The sequence below is a fragment of the Excalfactoria chinensis genome, chromosome 7, assembly GCF_039878825.1.
Source record: "Excalfactoria chinensis isolate bCotChi1 chromosome 7, bCotChi1.hap2, whole genome shotgun sequence".
Lineage (NCBI taxonomy): Eukaryota > Metazoa > Chordata > Aves > Galliformes > Phasianidae > Excalfactoria > Excalfactoria chinensis.
In genome coordinates, this window is record NC_092831.1 from 34,667,366 (window position 1) to 34,686,076 (window position 18,711).

At 47.4% G+C, this 18,711-nt stretch overlaps 1 protein-coding gene across 3 annotated transcripts in view; it reads left to right on the plus strand.

Moving 5' to 3' along the window:
• The first annotated feature begins 2,687 nt into the window (after positions 1-2,687).
• ADARB1 (adenosine deaminase RNA specific B1) overlaps positions 2,688-18,711 on the plus strand; it is a 70,638-nt gene continuing 54,614 nt past the window's right edge. Inside the window, exons 1-2 of one of the 3 annotated variants that reach the window (XM_072341729.1) lie at positions 2,759-2,837; positions 3,844-3,907. The gene's annotated coding sequence lies outside the window, so the exon portion shown is untranslated. Of the gene's footprint in view, positions 2,838-3,843; positions 3,908-18,711 lie in introns of all 3 variants that reach the window. The other 2 variants (XM_072341730.1, XM_072341728.1) reach the window with 2 other exon arrangements.

Sequence of the window (18,711 nt, forward strand, 5' to 3'; positions counted from 1 at the left end):
TTCTCCCTGACACAGGGCATGTAGCTTGCAGTCCAGGTGCACACTGCAGCAAGATTGCTGACAACTTTCCTTTGCTGTTCCTTATGTGCCCACTTGCCAGCTTGTCCAAAAGTACAAAACAACAGGGCTCAAAAAACATAGAAAACCACTGTTAAAAGCATAATCAAGTTCTGTTCTTCAAATATTTGCTCTTTTTTGTTCCTCACTACCTTAATGAACAGTTTATTTTTCTGGTGGCTGGGTTGTGGGCAGCTCTCTTGCAGTTGGAGGACGTATGTGAGCAGTGGTGGCTCCAGGAGGGCCTCTCACCCCATAGCATTTTGGTCTCAGGTGTTGGCTATTGCATTATTTTATATTCTTTACTGTAATGTTTTGTGGCTCCCGGGTTTGCTTATGTCTTGGCATCAACAGCAGCTCAGATTTCATTTCAGGTGAGGAAACTGTTTCCTGTGGTGGCTGTGTTTGCAGGACAGCTCTACTGTGGAGAGCAGGCAGGCTGCAAAGCTCTGCAGCCATCCTCTCCACTCCATCTGTCTAGTACTTTCTGTGGTTTGGGTCTATTTCACCCTTTTCAGAGAAGCCTGGTGCTGGTGCACGTGATGGATGCTCCCCTGGTAGAAGCATCTTCTATTTCCAGTATATATTCTGCATTTCACCGAATTGACACCTAGCATCTTTTCTCTAGAAATACTGGCATGCAGAACAGCTATTACTTTTTTACAGTGTTGAGGGCAGCGTTGACTCCTGGACTTCCTACAAATGGATGTACACAGTGTCTTTCCTTCCTTCCTCTAGTCTGCCAGCTCTCACTTTGCTTCTGGGCACAGAGCTGCTGCTTTTGCAGAGGGGTCTACCTTCACCGTGAGCTCTCTGTGAATACATGCTGCTGAGGCTGGGCTCCTCATGTACTGGAGTTCTTCCCTATCACTTGGGGGGGGCAGTCTGGCCTGCAGAGAGGTGCTGTGCTGGGCAGCTTGGTGACTCCCGGGCTCTGAAGCAGCGCACCAGGCAAAAAGGCTGCAGTTGGTAGTGTTTAATGTGGCTTCTTGGATGAAAAAAATATGATCTGAGGGCAAATTAAATAAGCTCATAGCTTATTTAATACATTTTGATGTTCATTTGGTAGCCTCAAAGGGATAAAAAGCTGGGAAATTAAGATTTCTGCCTGACAAATCAGTGTCTGTGGTCAGCTGTGGCTGGGAATGAGATGATGGGGCCTGATGAAGTGCTCAGATAGATGTGAGGAAAGGAAGTCTTTGGGGCTGAGAAGCTGCAGAATTTGGAAGAGTGAGGCCAAAGATGTGTGGAGCTGCACCACTACTTTCTGTTGTGTCCTGTTGGGCTTGTTTTGAGATCTGCAAACACTGACAGTAAAACAGAAGTCACACTTCAGAAACCTCACAGCCCCAGATGAAGACATACTTCCCTTAGAAGCTTGCTTTTGCAGGCAGACTGTACAAGAACCCATTTTTCAGCTCATTATTTAAAAATTTTCCAATTCTATTCAGCTTGAGCACCCGAGCAACAATTTGCACAGCGAGCCATGAAATGCTCATGCTACAAATACAGCTGAAACTGATGGCTGTCTGTGTGGAGGTACTTGGACACAAAACACTTTGGAGCTGCGTGTTGCTGGATGCACTTATCTGTTTCTGAGGTGGTCTTGGAAACAAAGAGCACCGACCTCCTGACGCTACTGACCCTCTGAGGTCAGCCGCAGCCCCAGGGCCAAAGGTGGGAGGGTTTGGGTGGTTTGCAGCCTTTTTAGATTTAGAATTGCTATTTCTGTGGCTCTCAACAACAACAACAGAACCTTGCTGAAAAATAAAATGGAGGCTTTCGAAGGCATTACGGTATGGAAGGTAAAAGAAGCCGTGATCTCCTACTGCCCTACAGATGCTTGGAGACTGAGACAGGCTCAGCAGGTCTCTTGGCGCTTCTGATAACTGCAGGGGCCTGATGCAAGCCAGGCATCCGATGCAGAATCAGCAGGGTCCCGGTGGGATTACTGCAGCGTTAAACTGTGAAGTCACCTTCCACCTGCTAAAAGCACCTTCCTGCATCTGAGGCGCGTTTTGTTTCTCGCTTTCCTCCGAAGGCTGCTTTCAACCATTTCACCAGCGGCCGTCCCCGCACTCGGGCTCCCATCGGCTTCTTTGTCCGCTGCTTCCTCCTGCCGCCTGCCTGGGATTTCTGCCGGGCAGCAGGGAGGGGAAAGAAAGGGAAGGGAAATAGAGCAGATGGTGGCTCCGTCAGGGGATCGGGCGGGCGGACGCGTACCTTAGCGAAGAGGCCAGGCACGCTACGCCCTGCCCTGCCGTGCCCGAGCTCCCACTGGAAGATGACTTCTCCTCACGTTCCCGCGTCACACAGCCTAGATCCGACGCGGTGCCAACACATACACATATACACACACATACACACACACATATACACAAACACAACACACACACATATACACACACACACACACACACATATAAATATACACACACACTCTCCCTCTCTCTCTTTCTCTCTCTCACACCCCGCAGAAGCACCGAACCACCATCAGCACCGCCCCCCGCAGCGCCGCGCAACCCTGCGGGCCCCGCCCCTTCGCGGCACCGCATCGCGCCCCGCCCCGCCGCCTTCAGCCAATCCGCGTCGCCTTCCGCCTGCGGGGTTCGCGCCGCCGCCAGGCCGGGCGCGGTTTTGCACGTTGGCAAGGGCGCGCGCGCGCGGCCATCGTCCCGGTCGCGCGCGGGCACGCACGGATCGCGGCGGAGGCGGCGGCGGCGTTGGTGTTCGGCAGGGGCCGCGCATGGCGGAACGGCGGCGGCGCGGCTGTGAAAGAGGTGAGGCGAGGCTGAGGCGAGACGGGGGGAGGCGGCGGGAGCGCTCCGCGGGACCTGTCCAGGTCCTAACGTGGCGGCAGGTGCCGGGGCCGAGCGCGGCGGACCCTCACCTGTGGAGCGCGGTGTGGCGGGCGCAGTGAGGCGCGCCCGGCGTGGGGGGGGGGACGGGCACGGGCGGCCCTGCCTGGCGAGGGGCCGCGGCGGTGGCGAAGCCATTTTGAGGGGGTGGTGGCGCGGCGGCAGCTCCTGCCCCGGAGCCCCCTGGTGCGGCCGGGCTCGTAGCCCCCTCTCTCGGACGACCGGAGCTCGGCCGCCCGGCATCGCTGTCCGCGGCCCCTTCGAAGCGGCGGAGCCCGCGGTCGGGGCCCGCGGCGGCCGGTACTGGGCTTGGGGTCCAGAGGGGCGGCTTCGGCGTTCCGGGAGGGCAGGAGCCGCGATGAGGGCCAGCTCAGCCCGCACAACGCCTGGCGTATCTCCGGCCGGCGCTTTTCCTCAGCCCTCACAGCAGACGCGTCTGCGTGCGGGCGCCTTGACCCTTCCATTTCCCGCAGGTTCTTTCGGGCAGAGCCCTGGCGGTGTTTCTGCGCTGCGCCGCCTGAGCGCGATCCTCTTGCACCGCTGCGGCGCTGGGTTCTGCAGTGGCGCTTGGGGCGCTTTTATTCCTCGGAAAACCTTGCAGCGATCAATTAGAACTTGCTTGTTCTGTAGCACGACCAAGAATGTGGCCTTGTGTCTTGGTGCGTGTGCTGTGGCAACAGCCCTGGCCGTCTCTGTTCTGCCAGCTGTCTGCCACGGAGGCTGGAGCACCACGCAGCAGCAGCGAGGCAGCCCACAGGGAACTGGAGATGTTGATAATAATTGGTAACGGAACACCTTTTTAGTGTAGTTGTTTAGGTTTATCTATCACTCAACTGTAGTGATATCTATCTAAAAGTAGGCAAGCCTCCTGTGTAATGAGTCTTGTAGTGTAAACAGTCGTGTCTTGAACGAGTGTTGTTACTTTTAGGATGTCTGTGATATTTCTTTGAGGGCTTTGCCAAACCTTCTGCCTGCTTCACTTTCTTCCTACGGTGAGTAATGTACTCTTGGCCACTCGTGCACGTACACTTGTGATGATCGGAGGAAAAGCTTAGTAATGCCTGCAGCTGAGGTGGCACAATAGCATGGAAAAATCCCACCAGCCCTTTAGCAGCCCATCATCTTCCCCACTGACTGCATACTGCCATGTTCGCTGGAATTCTGCTTGGAGGCACTGCCCTCAGTTAGTTGAAGGGAGGTCTGCAGGCTGCTGTTTGCCTGTGCTGCAGCTCCCTGCACCTTGTGTGGAGAGCTGCCTGGAGCCAGCCCGTGCTCGGGGTCCATTGTCACAGTGCTCAGTTTTGTCAGGCAGACCTTCTGCTATGGCTTCCCACTGCTGTGTGGGACAATCCTTGGGTTTCAGGAATTAAGGGAAAGGGGGAAAGGGGTTGTGTGAGGTGATTTCATGTTTTCCCACACAGTTATCAGTACACAACAGACCCTGGCACAGAAGTACTTTACAAGTTTCTTGTTTGGTGTGCTTGCTGAAGCTTCTCCCTGTGTGCTGAAGCAGCAGCTCCTCAGCTCCAGGGAGTGCAGCATAGCTGTGCTAACTCTATTCTTGTTTCGTCCTTTTGCAAGAGGCTTGTGTGGTCACATGCAGTAGGAGAATTTGATTTCTGAGAACTTGTGTTCTGAGAAGGTCCTGAGGATGTTGTTCTTGACGTTTGAAGAGGAACGTGTTGCGCAGCTCATGAGCACAGTTTGCCCTTGGTTTATTCTGAATTATCTGCTCTAGTGAAAGCTCTATGGCCTTTCTGTGCTAATTGGTTTGTGAACAGAAGTACAGAGCCACAGCTTCTGATGGTACGCCTCTCTTGCTATAAGCACGTAAGTCTTCCCTGGTGGGTTTAACTTGTCATGATAAGTGGGAGTTCATTTTTTTTCTCTTTTAAAAGCGAAGTCTGTTTTGACTGAAGTTGGTAAAATCTTTGAGGTGACTGTGTTTATTAGCTCTGACCTGGCGTCATCACAGCATGAAGGCACTAGAATCAGTTTGGGCACTCCTGCTTTTGGGCAAACTCATCTCTGCACACAGTCTGCCCTTTGCTGAGACCTGGCTTGTTTGTAGTCTGGTCAGACATCCTACCTAGAAATGGCAGACTTCTGTTAGGTAAGGAGACATCAAGTGTTTGTACTGGGGAGCCATCTAAGAAGCTTGCACTGATGTTTTTGAGGCATGATCTGTGTCTTCAGAAGTTTGGGATCAGCTTGTCAGTGATGGATATGCCCTCAGAGAGACATGGTGAATCAGGTGGATTGGTGGCTTGGTGCTTCTCTCTGCCACGGTGTTGTGATGGAAACAGACTGGCATTGGGTGCTAACAGTGGGTGTTGCTTCTCAGGATAGTACCACCCATCAGATTTGAAACATTGGAGGCCGTGGTCTGATAAAGGAGTATAATGCACACTGTTTCTGCAGCTTCTGAAACCAGTGCTTAGCATTCTGGCCATCCAGCTGCCATGCTGTGGATTTCAGTTTAAGTACCAAAGATTAACCGTTCTTTGAATTGTATTTATTAGTAGAGGCTGTTGCTTATGTACCTCAGTTTTATAGGAAATGCCTTTATGATATAAATGCTGCATGACACAAAAAAACAACAACAAACCACAAAAATACACCAACAATGTGTGATGAATAGATTATGCAAGCAAGCAAAGTTATGCTTTTTAGCAAGCTTCTTTCCTGTTTGCACGCAATGTGGCTGTTTTTGGGGGGAGTCTTGCTACTATCTTAACACCAGAGTGATTTTTCTTTTGTTCTATCCTTTCATTGAATCTTGCTTACATGATAGGAATGAGAAACGCTTGTTTTTGCAGCCTGAGTCCTTGCAGAGGCCGTTAGTAATCTTACGACTCTCATGGGAATCGACTGAGTGTTGGGGTCTGTAGGTGAGCAGCAGGACATGTGAACATTAAAAAGAAACAAAACAAGCAGCCATTTAAACAATAGGAAAATGAACAAATAAATAAAAACAACCCAGCAAGCCACAGAGGTAAGAGATATTAAATTGCTTGAGTACAAAACCTGACTGAGACCACATCCTTCTGAAGGGCATCTGGCTGCAGAGGGAACTGGGATCTTTCTGCTTTCCCTGCGGTTGGGCAGTTCCCATGCAAAGGGAGCTTGGTGCAGTGACTGGAGAGGTTACCTTGAGCTGTGCACTGGAGCCCTGTGTCGGTGGCTGTGGCGGTTAGTTGGGGCTGGCTGCCAGTACTGTGACTCAGTGCTGTCACCTCGGCTACATGTCCAGCCTCTGCCAATGAGCTGAAACAAGAAGCTGACTGCAGGGGCGTCTCCTGGTTGTCTGCTGGCTGCAGATGTTGGGCTGCTCTCAGCATGTGAAGTATCTGCTGGTGGAACTGTAAGCACTGATTTTTTGTATGTGTGATACAGAGCATCTAAAGCACTGGGAAGTGTGGAGACTGCAAGCTTCTTTCCTTTATACTTGATGAATTTACTTACAGTTTTGTATCTTTGTGGCTTGTGATTTTTTTAAATTATTTCCACTTTAAAATTTATTTATTTATATGCCTGAAGTGGAGTGATGATAAGTTAGCCATGTGTGGGAACAAATTTATTCTCTAATGCGGTAGGATTAATAGCTTAAAGGGGCGAATACTTGAAGGAGCCGGGGTGCAGATGATCTTTTCTTCTACGCCCGTGGTGTCAGGAAAAAGTACAGGGAGGATCCATAAAACCCATCTCTTAAATAGATGGCTTAAGAGCTGGTGCAGACACAAGAATTTCGGTTTTTTTGACCATGGGGCAATCTACACTGCACCTGGCATGATGACTGCTGATGCACGCAGCCTGTCCCTGAGGGGTAAGAGGGTATTAGCTGAAGAATTAGCGGGACTCATTGACAGGTCTTTAAACTAGAAACGAAGGGGGAAGGGGGCAAAACAAGGGCTGCTGGGGTTGAACGGTTCATTCGAGGGATTGTACTGAACTCTGCGGGCAATGATTGCAAAGTGCAAAAGGAGGGAGTAGGGCAGGGGGATGCTGGGGATGCTGCTGTTCTAGCAGATCCTGGATCGCTTATGAAGGTGGTGAGACAGACAGTCCGGCTGAAGTGCCTTTATACTAATGCACGGAGCCTGAGTAACAAGCAGGAGGAACTGGAAACTGTGATGCACTCTGAAAGTTATGACATTGTTGCTATCACAGAAACATGGTGGGATGACTCCCACAATTGGGATACTGCCATCGATGGCTATAGACTCTTTAGGAGAGACAGGCGAGGTAGGAAGGGTGGGGGAGTCGCTCTCTATGTCAGAGATTGGATAAACTGTGAGGAGCTCCCCATGAAAAACAGTCAAGAACAGGTTGAGAACCTGTGGGTTAGGATTAGAGATGGGACTAATAAAGGTCAGCTGGTATTAGGGGTATACTACCGGCCACCTGATCAAGGGGAGGCTGCTGATGAGGCTTTCTTGCTCCAGATGCGTGAGCCGTCTGGCTCACGGGCTCTTGTCCTGGTGGGGGACTTCAACCATCCGGACATTTGTTGGAAAAACCACACGGCGAGCTGCAAGAGCTCCAGAAGGCTCTTGGAATCCATTGATGATAGCTTTCTGGTTCAGGTATTGGACAGACCGACCAGAGGTCAAGCGTTGCTGGACCTGCTGCTCACCAACGCTGAGGAGATCATCAGAGGCGTCAAGGTTGGAGGATGCCTGGGCTCCAGCGATCATGCCCTGATTGAGTTTGTGATCTCAAGTGATGTGGGCCTGGCAAAGAGCAGGACCAGGACGCTGAACTTTAGAAGAGCAGACTTCAAGCTACTCAATGGAATGCTGGCCAAGATCCCCTGGCGCGCTGCCCTCAAAGACAAGGACGTTGAGGAGAGCTGGCTGCTCTTCAAGGATGCCCTCCTGGCAGCACAAGAGATCTCCATTCCCCTGATTAAGAAAGTGGGCAGGAGAGGTGGAAAACCGGCATGGCTCAGCAAGGACCTGCTGAGAGAACTGAGGGTGAAGAAAGGGGTGTACAAGCTCTGGAAACAAGGCTGTGTCACCTGGGAAGAATACAGGGATGCCGTCCGGATTTGCAGACGTGGGATCAGGAAAGCCAAGGCGCAGGCAGAACTGAACTTGGCGAGGGACGTGAAAAACAATAAGAAAACCTTCTACAGGTACATTGGCCAGAAGAGACAGGCCAAAACGGACATACCTACTTTGGTAAATTTAAAAGGAAAAATGGCTTCAACAGATGAAGAGAAAGCTGAGGTGCTGAATGAGTTCTTCACCTCGGTCTTTACTGGTGGCCAGGATTCTAGTCTTTTTCACGTCCCTAAGTCTTGCACCCCCATACCTCTATGTGGGGACCAAGGAGGTAAATCCCTCCCCACTGTAATGGTAGAGCAAGTCCGAGATTGCCTCCTTAGACTGAATGAGTATAAGTCTATGGGGCCAGATGGCGTGCATCCCAGAGTCCTGAAGGAGCTGGCTGAGGTGGTTGCTGAGCCGCTCTCCATCATATTTGAGAAGTCGTGGCTGTCAGGTGAGGTCCCGGATGATTGGAGGAAGGGTCACGTCACTCCCATTTACAAGAAGGGGAGCAGGGAGGACCCGGGTAACTACAGGCCAGTGAGTCTCACCTCCGTGCCTGGGAAGATTATGGAACAGATCCTCCTGGACAACATGCTTGATCACATAAAGAACGAGCACGTGATCCTAGACAGCCAGCATGGCTTCACCAGGGGAAGGTCATGCTTAACTAATCTTGTGGCCTTCTATGATGGAGTGACGGCGTTGGTGGATGAAGGGAAGGCGACTGATGTCATTTACCTGGACCTGAGCAAGGCCTTTGACATGGTCCCCCATCACATCCTCATCTCCAAATTGGAGGGAAGTGGATTTGATGGGTGGACAACTAGATGGATAAGCAATTGGTTGAAAGGCCGCAGACAGAGGGTGGTGGTCAATGGCTCTATGTCCAGGTGGAGGCCGGTAACGAGCGGTGTCCCTCAAGGGTCTGTCTTGGGACCGGTGCTCTTTAACATCTTTATTAATGACATCGATGAGGGAATGGAGTGCACCCTCAGCAAGTTTGCTGATGACACCAAGCTGAGTGGTGCAGTCGATACGGTGGAGGGAACGGATGCCATTCAGAGGGACCTTGACAGGCTGGAAAGCTGGGCTCGGGTGAACCTAATGAGGTTCAACACGGCAAAGTGCAAGGTTTTGCACTTGGGCCGGAAGAACCCCAGGCACTTGTACAGGCTGGGAGGAGTTGTCCTTGAGAGCAGCTCGGCAGAGAAAGACCTAGGGGTCCTAATAGATGAGAAACTTAACATGAGCCAGCAGTGCGCTCTGGCAGCCCGGAAGGCAAATGGGATCCTGGGCTCCATCAGGAGAGGGGTGGTCAGCAGGGATAGGGAGGTGATTGTCCCTCTCTACTCTGCTCTTGTGAGGCCCCATCTGGAGTACTGTGTCCAGGTGTGGAGCCCTCAGTACAAAAAAGATATGGAGATTTTGGAAAGGGTCCAGAGGAGGGCCACGAAGATGATCAGGGGGCTGGAGCACCTCCCCTATGAGGACAGGCTGAGGGAGTTGGGTTTGTTCAGCCTGGAGAAGAGAAGGTTGCGGGGTGACCTCATTGCAGCCTTTCAATACCTGAAGGGAACTCACTCCCAGGAGGGGAGCAAACTCTTCGAAAGGGCTGATAATAGCAGGACTAGGGGAAATGGTTTTAAGTTAAAAGAGGGAAGATTTAGGTTGGATGTTAGGGGGAAGTTCTTTACTAGGAGAGTGGTTAGGCCCTGGAACAGGCTGCCCAGGGAGGTTGTGGATGCCCCGTCCTTGGAGGTGTTCAAGACCAGGTTGGACGGGGCTCTGGGCACCCTGATCTAGTAAAGACGTATGTTTGGTGGCCCTGCTAGGCAGGGGGGTTGGAACTACATGATCCTTGAGGTCCCTTCCAACCCGGGTCATTCTGTGATTCTGTGATTAGGTCTCTTTATGTTTCTACTTCACACTGAGGATACCGCCTGTGCTTTTAAAGCAGAATTGCCTCTGTGAACAAATGCTTTTCTTTCCCTATCACCCCCATATATTTCTTAGGTTGATTTCCTGCTGCATAAAGCTTCATGCTATCAATATTCCTGAAGGAAATTGGTCAACAGGCTGAGGAGGTGATGATGTCTGACAAGAGGGTAGAGGTTTCAAAAGTAAATGACAAGGCTTTGTGTGGGGTGGAGGAAATTATCTGATTTGCTCCAGTGAGAGGAAGAGCTGTTGGCTGAGTGCAAAGATACTGTCAGACATCAGAGGATCTTGGTGGTAGAAAGCCAAACAGGAAAACACATTTCACAAGGCGATCCAAGAGAAGCCAGTTTCCTTGTTTTCTTTCATGGGGATAGGGAGGAGCAGCCTGCCAGCAGTCTTGCATTGCCATGGGTTATGAGGAAACAGACCAGCTCTGGCCACCTTCTCTTTCCTTTTGGCCTTGGGGGGTGAAGGCAGAGGGGATGGGAGCAAGCGTGCTTGTGTGTGGGAAACAAGGGAAAATTTAAAGTATCGCTGTAAAGATTTCTGCAGTTGTCCAGGAAAGTGGTCTTCTGTAGCCATCGTGTAACCCTGTGGATTAGAGTTTTTCTGCATGGAGTGCTTTTTAGCAAAGATGCAAAAGGAAAGTTTGCTCTGGGGATTGAAGAGGATTGTCTCTTTCCTATTTTCATTAGCACAGATTTAAGATGTTTATCTGGATGTTCTTTTCCAGTTTCATTTCTGAAGCTTTTCTCTTATTGTGGTATACTGGAACAAGAAATCCAACTTTTGCATTTAGTTGTCTTTTTCTTTTAAAGAGATTCTGGCACAGTGGAGCTTTTGGTCCTGTGTTTCGAGCCTTGTGGCTAAGATACTGAATATCTAAAGTGTTCTCATTTTGAGAAAGTGGAGGAGAAATATACTAGAAAGAAAAGTAGATGTCCTCATTTGGTGAGGAGCTTGAATTTGCAGCAGCACGCCCAGATGTACTGTCTAATCATTTGCTTTGCTGTCTGTTACTTTTGTTGTTATAATACTATCAGTTTTATGAGGGGGACTTTGGTAATGCAGGGTGCCAGAACTATACCAATGCCAACTTACAATTGCTCCAAACTGCATATACCAGTTCTCTTGGTTTCCCAGTGACTCTCCATACTCCTTTCTGCTGTTAAATTTGTCGCATCAGCCCTGGGAAGAGATGAACTTTTAAAAACTTGATCAAAAAGAGAAGAAGAAAGCATGGGAAACATCTTATTTCTTTCATTTGTTAACCGTAGCACATGAAAGTGAAGTTTTTACATGAGGGTTTTGAGGCAACCTCAGCTAGAAGTTGAGGCTCCTGTTCTGTCTGTTTGAAATAATTATTGCCTTCCTCTTCCATTCAGGAAGACTTCTGCTATTCAGTAGCACAGTACATCTAAAATTAGGTAGATTTTTATTTAGGACATTAGGTTTATTCTGCTTTTCATCTTTATTAACAAGTGAGTCTTTAAATTTGAATGCTCACTAACTTTTTTTTCCCTAGTTTAATTTACTGTAATATTTGGGCATAGTTTGGGAAACAAACTATTAGAGGGGAAAATTATCTTTGACTTCTTTAAATGCAGATTTTTATAAAAACTTGCTTATGAAGTCCAAACTCTGAATTAAAATGAGCTTTATTTTTTTTTTCAGCTCAAATATTGAATGTACTTAATGAAAAATATAATCTTTATGTGAATCCTAGTAAGAGCATAATAGGATCTAGGATTCAAAGGTGCTAGTGACCCTGTCTTTTTATTGATACAATTTTACACACACATGCAGATTAGCTGGAACATAAATGTGGATGGTCTGGTAGAGGAATCCAGATGGGGGCAATACAAACACCAGGGTACAAGCAATAAATTAGGAGGTTTGTGAAGCAGCTATTGCTGTGGAGTGGGAAGGAAAATGTCTCTGCAGAATTTCCCTATTCCTTGTGAAGCAAAAGTGTAGCCCTCCCCAACAGGCAGGAGGTGGCCTGGCTCACTGTAGGTGCTATTAAAGGGTAATAAGGAAAAAATGCGTGCATGTTCCTAGACTTGCTGCATTTAGGTATCTGAAAAAATGGGAGTTATGAGCTTATGCACTGGGTGTTAGATGGCTGAGCTCTGCTTTGCTTGTGGGAAACTTTTAAAATGCTAGCTTGGTAGGGAAACCTGATTTATAATCTTTCTCTGCTACCCAGGCTTTCTAGCTTGCTCCTGGTTCATAGATGTAGTTCACAGTGGGAAACTGAAGGAAACTGTTTTGCTGGGCATTTGCCTTTTTTGTTTAGTCCTGGTAGTTGGTTGAACATCCCATTTCAGATACTAATCCTTGGAGGTTTTCAGCCCTTTGAACCTATTGTGTCTGTAGTCTGTGCAGATGTGGCAGGTGTGGAGGCACAGACAGGAGGGAAGGCTGTGCATTTGCTCTGAATTATGATCATATTCCATGGTAAACCAAATAATAATTCTTTCCAAGTAGGAAATTCCTTTTTTATTTATTTATTTTTATTTATTCTTTATTTATTATTTATTTATTCTTTATTTTTCTTCCCCGCAAAGGTTTTTGGCACTACATTTCCATTTCCCTACAAGAGCTGGCTTTGTTGTCTGCTCTTGAAATGCAGCCTGTCTCTGGGTTAAGGAGCATTCTTACATTCAATAAGTTCATTTCTCAGGCGCAGAGAGCAGGTGAGCTTTCCTCTTATTTAATGTATGTAGACATTCCTGTAGCAGTATCTTTACAGATGCTACCTATCTAGGGGAATTGGAACTTGATGATCCTTGGGGTCCTTCCAACCCACCCATTCTGCCACTGACCAATGCCAAACAATATTCTGGAGTTTGATGTGATGTAATACTGTGTTTTGATAACAAAGAGGAACTGGAAATTAATGCTTAACTAGAAACAGTGATTCTGGCACTTTGGGTGCCAACAAGCACAGAGGTGAGCTCTGGGGGCTACATCTGCGATCTGTAAGTTTATGATAGTCTTGTAACACCATCACTAATAAGCCTGTGAGAAATCAGAAGCTGACTTGGGACTGTTTGTTTGTTTGCAGCTCTGAAGAATGTGAAACAGGAGAATGTGACTGAGTTGAGCAAAGGCATGGAGGTCCAGTTTGAGAGCTAGTAAAAGCTTTTAATAAAGTGCAGTCAAAGTGAAAAAATCACCCAGGCTAAAGAGCTTCCAAGAAAGTTCAGAAAATCCTATTTTGACCCTGTTGCCTTCCCTTATAGGCTTGGTCCAATGGCAATGTTGTAATGTCAAGAACTGTGTGAAGGCAGCTTTTCCAGTGCGTTTGAGTCTTCTTGCAAAAATCTGGGAAGTTATGTGAAACCCAGCTCTGTTTTTCTACAGTGATGTAAAGTTGGAAATAAATCTTAGAACGTGTACTGCTATGCCTGTGCAAAGTGATCGTTAGCATGAAAGCCTTTGTGTTGTTTATCCTGTTGTATCAAAATTGATTTCCGTAGACTCCAGCACTGATGAATGCAAGTAATGAGAGGTAGTGAATACTACTGTAGCTGTGTCTGTTTTTTCTGGTGCAAACTAGTTTTTCTTCTGTTATCCCCTGAAAGCTATTATTGGTAACTGAGTGGTTTTGTTTTGTTTTGTTTTGTTTTCCTTTTTTGAATGGAATGTATAATCAGAATTTCATTTACTGTCCTTACATATGCTTAAATGTAGCATTAACTTAATCTTCTTACTTGCTTTTCCTCCTGCTTCTGAGTTTACAAAAGAAGGAAGCTCACAGTTAAGATGTTGTATAGACTTTATTGCCTGGAGGTAAAATAATTCTGGTCTTCAGCTCATTTTTATTGCCAAGGCGATACTTTGTTTATATTTTTGAAAGACAGTGTAATTGTACTTGCATGAAGGGTTTTCTGATACGTTTATTTTGCTTTTTTATTTTTTCTTTTGTGCTTCAAGAGTAATTTTTCTGTGAAAAAAAAATTCCGTAGATAAAGCATGAAATATTTTTCACGACTTTGTCATTACATTTGTTTTTCTTTCCCGGGAGGGTCGATTGGCTTGAGAAGATCAAGACGACTGACTTATGCCTGTCTCTCAGTACAGGCGGTTATCACATATCCTCTGCTGTGTAAAACCCTGCCGAGAGGTTCAGGAAGAGCTGTGGAAAGGAAAGGTTGCTCCTCTTCTGTACTGCTTTTGCAGCGTGGCAGGAGCTGCGCAGTCGGGCAGTGGTGCTACGTGACACGCGGGAGCGCGCCCCAGCCGTGGTCGCTAGTGGGATGCTCGCGGTCGTGCTAGACCTCGGGAGGGCTGGGAGCGCTCCATGTTGCTGCTGCTCCGGAACCGGAGCTATCCGTGGTGCTGAAGAGTCGTTGCGGGAGTTCTGCAACGTGCTCAAGCACATTTTCCTGCTATGTGTCGTCTAATACTAAACCTCTTGAAAGAGAGCAGGAAGGAGTCTCTATTTCATGTCAGCATGGGTAGTTTCTTGGCAGTCCAGGCACTACTCAGCATTTTTAGACGGTATCCCCAACTTTGATATTCCTTTTCAATTTCCTTTTACTTCCTTGTTTCTGTTGGCAAAGCAACCTGTGTTTCATGTAGAGTTCAATTTTTTTTTTTAACAGTCATCATGCAAGATCTCGGTCTTGTATGGACCATGGTACATGATACTTCTGAGGCCCATTTTGCTGTTACTGTTACAAATGTATATGGCTTCCCTCAGCATTAGTGTTTTTGCTGTCTCTTTAAGCACAAGCCCACTTTACCATAGAATTCTCAGAGTTGGAAGGGACCTCTGAGGGATATCTATTAAAAAAATCCACAAAACCGAAAAACTTTTTTTATTACCTTTTATCTCCTTTGCTAGCTTTAGGTGGGCCTTAGCATTCCTTGATGTGTCCCTGTAGGCCCTGACAACACTCCTATACTCCTCCAGAGAGGACAGGCCCTATTCTTCCATTTCATAGACCACCTTCTTCCCTTCAATCCTATCTGTGAGTTCCTTGTTTATCTGTACAGGTCTCCTGCATCCCTTCCCTAATTTCCTACTCTTGGGGGTGTGTCAATCTTGAGCTTGGAAGAAGTGCAGTTTAAATGTTGCCCAGCTCTCACTGGCTCCCTTATCTTCTAGCATGCTAGCCCATGAGACACCTCCCAGTTAGTCCTGGAAAAGGTGAAAGTTGGCTCTCTGATAGTTCACAGTAGCAATCCTACTTTTTGCCTTACTTCTTCCATTCAGGATATTGAACTCCACTATCACACAATCATTGCATCCCAAGCTGCCTCCAGCCTTCATATCCATAACAAGCCCATCCTTGTAGGTAGGAACGAGATTCAGAAGCACCCCCCCACACCTTGTTAGCTTCTCCTCCGCCTGAGTAGAAAACTGTCTATAATGCACTGCAGGAACTGCGTGTGCCTGGCTTTGTTGCTTACCCAGCAGATGTCTGGATAATTAAAGACCTCTATGAGAACCAGTGTTCTGGATTGTGAGGTTACTTCCAGCTTCTTATAGCAGGCTTAATCGATTTCATGCTGGTCTGGTGACCTGTAGTATACTCCACAATAGTGTCACTCATACCAGCCCACCCCTTAATTCTCACCCACAAGCTCTCCACACGTTCTTCATGGTCCCCCAGGTGGAGCTTGATACATTCAGGGCAACTTTCCCACATTGCTTCCCCAGCCTGTCTTTCCTAAAAAGGATATAGCCCCCCATGACAGCATTCCAGTCATGCAAGCTGGATTGTGTGATTGCAATGAGATAATGGCTCTGTGACCATACACAGATCTCCAGCTCATCCTGTTTATTTCCCATGCTGTGTGCACTGGAATACAGGCACCTTAGGGAAGCAGCAGGTGCAGTTACCCCTAGGGGATGCAAGAAGATTTTAGACAGGGTATTGGCAACATGACCTTCTTTAAGGCCCTCCCATGATCCTGTGGGACAACTTGAGAGGTTTTTTCCCTGCAGTCACCCACAGTGACAACATCCCTCAGCCCTTCCATGTCATATCTATCTCCTCCTCCTTTCCCTGTTGTACCTAGTCTGAAGCTCTGGTAATCAATCCAGAGACTTTGTTCCCCAGAACACATGTGCCCCACTTGCTCAATTGGAGTCCATCAGAAGCCCACTTACCCAGTTTCTCAAATGTCTGCCCAAGGTCAAAATACCCAAAGCCTTGATCAAGATACCGCTTCTTCAGCCAGTCATTTACCTGACATCTTCTTTCTGGGTCCCAGCTACCCATCAGGAGGACAGAGGAGAACTGTACCTGCACTGCTGATCCCTTCAACATCTATCCAAGGAATGCAAAGTCCCTTTTAACATTCCTTAGTTTCCTTGCCATAGCATCCTGAGACCCAGCCTGAATTGTGATAAAAGGATGGTAATCTTCTGGTTTAATGAAGGTAACATCATTGCATCACCAGGTAACCTGTTCCGATGCCTTACCACCCTCACTGTAAAAGGTTTTTTCCTTACATATAACCTAAGTCTACTCTTTTTAAGCTTGAAGCCATTTTTCTTTGTTCTGTTACCACAGGCCCTGCTAAAGACTCTGTCCCCTGCTTTTCTGTTCCATTTTTCCTTTAGGTGCTAACAGGATACTATCAGGTCATCTCATAGCCTTCTCCTCTCCAGGCTTAAGAGTCCCAGCTCTCAGCCTGTACTTGTTCTATTCTGTGGATCATTTCTGTGGCCTTTCTCTGGATGCGCTCCAACAGGTCTATGTTTCTCAGCGTTCTGGCTTTGTTGGTAGTGAATACTATTTTAGTATCTGTGGGATGGGTAGTTTTGAACAGATGACTTCTGGGGACCTGTATTAGGAGACTGCTGGCATCCTTAGTTGAGTTTTTTGTCCCTCAGAGCTGAAGTCTTGGTTTCTTGGTTCAGCGTGTGTTCAGATTGTTTTGGTTATCATTCAGAGAGTAGCTAGCTGCCTGAATTTCTTAGTGAATGGCTTGCTCCCTACTTCAGAGAACGTGCATGCATATATATGAAATCACACATTTGTAGAAGTTTTTAAGTTCAGTATTAGAATAAAAGTTAGTCAGAAAAATAATTTACATACAGTGAAATGTCTCCAAGGCATGTGCATAATCTTAAGTCCTACTTGATAAGTACAGTTTCTTCATATATGAATTGCTGTACTCCTTGTTTTCATTGTTAGTCTTGGTTTCATGAACTTACTGTGTTTTCCACTCTGTAGTTCTGTTGTAGTGAACTTCAGTCAAATTTTATGTCTTTTTTGCTCACCTGCAAGCAATGGCAATGGGGAATTTCCCCAGTGTTTCAGGAGTGTTGGGTATTGGGTAGATGGTGCCTGCATGCACCAGGGGTGGAGTCAGGGAGGTCATGGGTATCTGGTAGGGGCGGTCACCTGTATCACTATATAGGGTTTGTTGCGAGGCATTAAACTGGTACTTTTGGTGTTATGCACTGTGTGTGAGTCCCATCTGTTCCCCGTGCGCTGAGGCACGGTACTTTCACTAGGCAGCCTTAACTTGTCGCCGGATCGGGAGGCGACACAGGAGCAGATGTAACATTATCTGTACAATATCTATACAGGAAGCTGTGTTTGATTCTGTAAACCATTCACTAATTCTTGAGGATTCATGGTTAAATCTGGTATGTGTTCACGTATGCCTGGGAAGTGGCAGAGGCAGAGGAGAGAGATTGTAGTCATGCATAAGTTTGTGTGTCCTGTTAGGTGGGAGGGATAGTTTAGGCACCCTTACTCACTGCAGGCAGTCGAGACAGCACTGCAGTACTTTGGCTTTGAACAGAGTGGTGTGGGCATGGAAGGAGAGAGAGGGACAGCTGTCCTGGTTTTCAACAGAGTCATGGGAGATGCTTCTCCATGCTCAGGCTGCTCTCAGCTTCTTTCTCTGGTGCACATTGGTGCACAGAGCAGGCTTGCCATATTTCTCCAAGCTGGCTTGGTGGCATAGTGCAGCAGCCACCCAGCTGCTGACTGTCATGCTACATGTGGGAAGCTGATGCTGCTCTTCCTTTGGGATCTCTTGGAAATGCTTTCCAGAAGGCTGTGGGAAGATAAAGGAACTCCTGGCTCATCCAGTGTAATCCTTGCTGTACCATCATCTTCTGCCCTTATCACTTCTGCCTGAAAAGCATTGCTTATTGCTTGCCTTTGTACAAAAAGCTTTGTATTGCTCTCCTTCAAGTCAGATAATTGCTTTTGTTTTTCCTCCCCATTTCAATTTGGCATGGCTGTGTTCTAGTTTGTTCTCTTAGAACATACAACTCTTGGGATGCTTTCCTGAAACTCCCTGCACTGCATATCACCCTGTATTTATTCCATATTTGCATTGTGCTTTGAAACAATGCCAATTTGATTGAGGTGGAAAGTTGTGCAGGATCCTCTGTAAGACTTTGCTATGCCTTATGCAATGATAAGTTCCTGATAGGGCTGTATCCAGTACTACTGCTTCCTTGCTGTGTCTGTATGATGACCTGCACACCGGCTGAGAGAGCTGATTGGTATGCTAGTGCTCTTTCTAGTCTGCTCTGGTTCTGAGCTACCAGTTCATGACAAAAGTCTGGTCATATATGTTCCAGTGCAACAACAGAGAACAGCTTTGGGAAAAATCTTTGGCGATCTGTCATTCAGCCTCCTGCTCAAAGCAGGAATAACGTCAAAGTTGGATTAAGCTGCTCAGGGCCTTCTGCGATTGGATTTGGAAAATCCCTGCTCTGAGGAACTCTATTAATAAAGTTTCCTCCAAACGGAAAGTCCCCCTTGGCACAACTCTGTCCTCTCTTTCTAGCTCCTTCATTCTATCTGCAGAACTAG